This window comes from Lathyrus oleraceus, chromosome 7 (assembly GCF_024323335.1).
Source record: "Lathyrus oleraceus cultivar Zhongwan6 chromosome 7, CAAS_Psat_ZW6_1.0, whole genome shotgun sequence".
NCBI lineage: Eukaryota > Viridiplantae > Streptophyta > Magnoliopsida > Fabales > Fabaceae > Lathyrus > Lathyrus oleraceus.
Window position 1 is genome coordinate 297,918,756 of NC_066585.1, and position 1,915 is coordinate 297,920,670.

At 43.4% G+C, this 1,915-nt stretch overlaps 1 non-coding gene across 1 annotated transcript; it reads left to right on the forward strand.

The window, feature by feature from the left end:
* Positions 1–1,454: 1,454 nt before the first annotated feature.
* On the forward strand, positions 1,455–1,561 carry LOC127109829 (small nucleolar RNA R71). The gene has a single exon (XR_007797079.1). It is a non-coding gene; the product is annotated as a small nucleolar RNA R71 (small nucleolar RNA).
* Positions 1,562–1,915: the final 354 nt, after the last annotated feature.

Below are 1,915 nucleotides of genomic sequence, written 5' to 3' on the forward strand. Positions count from 1 at the left end.
TCCTACACGTACTGGGACATTCTCTAGTATACCGACATGATATTGGATTGAGCGGTCGACTAATTGAACAGACATCTTGGTCAGTCTTAATTCTCCCATACTGAGCCTTTTACAAATGGTTAAGGGCATTACACTAATGCTGGCTCCTAGATCGCATAGAGCTTTGTCTATGACGAATTTTCCAATGACACAGGGTATGGAAAAACTACCTGGGTCTTTTAGTTTGGGAGGCATGTTATTCTGGATTATTGCGCCACACTCTGCAGTAAGTGTAACTGTTTCGTCATCCTCATCTTTTTCTTATTGGATAGGTTTTCCTTAAGAAGTTTAACATAGGAGGGCATTTGTGTGATGGCTTCTGTAAAGGGTATCGCAATGTTTAGTTGCTTCAGAAGTTCAACAAATTTCCTAAATTGACTCGCAGTTTTAGAACTTTTGAGTCTTTGGGGATACGGAATGGGTGGTTTATAAGGAGGCGGAGGCACATAAGGTTTTTCTTTCTCTTCGGCCTCTCGAGTATTATCTTCTGTTTCCTTTGGTTCATTCACCTGCTCAGTTGAGGTTTTATCTGGTTTTTGGTACATGGAAGGGTTTTGGAGTCTTGGATATACGGGTCCGTCTACTTCTTTTCCACTTTTCAGTATAACGGCATTTGCATGTCCTTTTGGATTCGGTTGCGCTGTCCAGGAAATGTTCCAGCTGGAGCGGCTGCAGATGCTTGATGTTGAGCCACTTGTGAAATCTGTGTTTCAAGCATTTTATTGTGGGTGGCTAAACCGTCTACTTTGTTCGCTAGTTGTTTAAGTTGCTCACTAGTATGTATGTTTTGGTTCAAGAAGTCTTTGTTTGTCTGAGCTTGGGTAGCTATGAAGCTTTCCATCATCAATTTGAGATTTGACTTCCTAGGCATGTTAGGAGCATTATTAGCTGGCTTTTGATATCCAGGCGGAACAGCCGGTGCTTGGCCAGGTGCATATAGGGCATTGTTATTCTTATACGAGAAAATAGGATGGTTTTTCCAACCTGGGTTGTAGGTATTCGAATAAGGATTTCCTTGTGTGTAATTCACTTGATCGGTTGGGACTCCTGCTAATATTTGACATTCTTGTGCAGTGTGTCCAGGGTTTCCACATAACTCACAGTTTGGAGTTACAGCAGCCACGGTGGCTGCGGGTGGTATGGTTAAGTTATCTAATTTTTGAACAAGGGCATCCACCTTTGCATGAACATGGTCAAGGCTACTGATTTCGTGCATTCCACCCTTAGTCTGGGATTTTTCCACTGGAGTTCTTTCACCTCCCCATTGGCAATGGTTTCGGGCCATGTTTTCAATGAGTTGATAGGCTTCGTTGTATGACTTATCCATAAGTGCACCGCCCGCGGCAACGTCTACTGTCAGTCTTGTGTTATACAGAAGCCCATTGTAAAATGTGTGAATGATCACCCAGTCTTCGAGACCGTGATGTGGACATATCCTCATCATGTCCTTGTATCTCTCCCACGCTTCATAGAGAGATTCCACATCTTTTTGCCTGAATCCGTTGATTTGAGCTCTCAGCATAGCAGTTTTGCTCGACGGAAAATATCAGGATAAGAAGACGTTCTTCAGTTCTTCCCATTTGTAACGGAGTTGGAGGGCAAGGATTGCAACCAAGCCCAAGCTCTGTCTCTTAGTGAGAAAGGAAAGAGGCGCAATCTTATCACATCTTGAGATACACCATTCGCCTTTACAGTATCTACGTACTGCACAAACTTAGTCAGGTGTTCATTAGGATCGTCCGTAGGATTTCCAGCAAATAGATGTTGTTGGACGGCTGATAATAGTGAGGGTTTCAGCTCGAAATCGTTTCGATTGATAGCGGGGGCAACAATGTTGTTGCGAGGTTCTTGTTGGGACGGGGTAGCGTAGAATTTA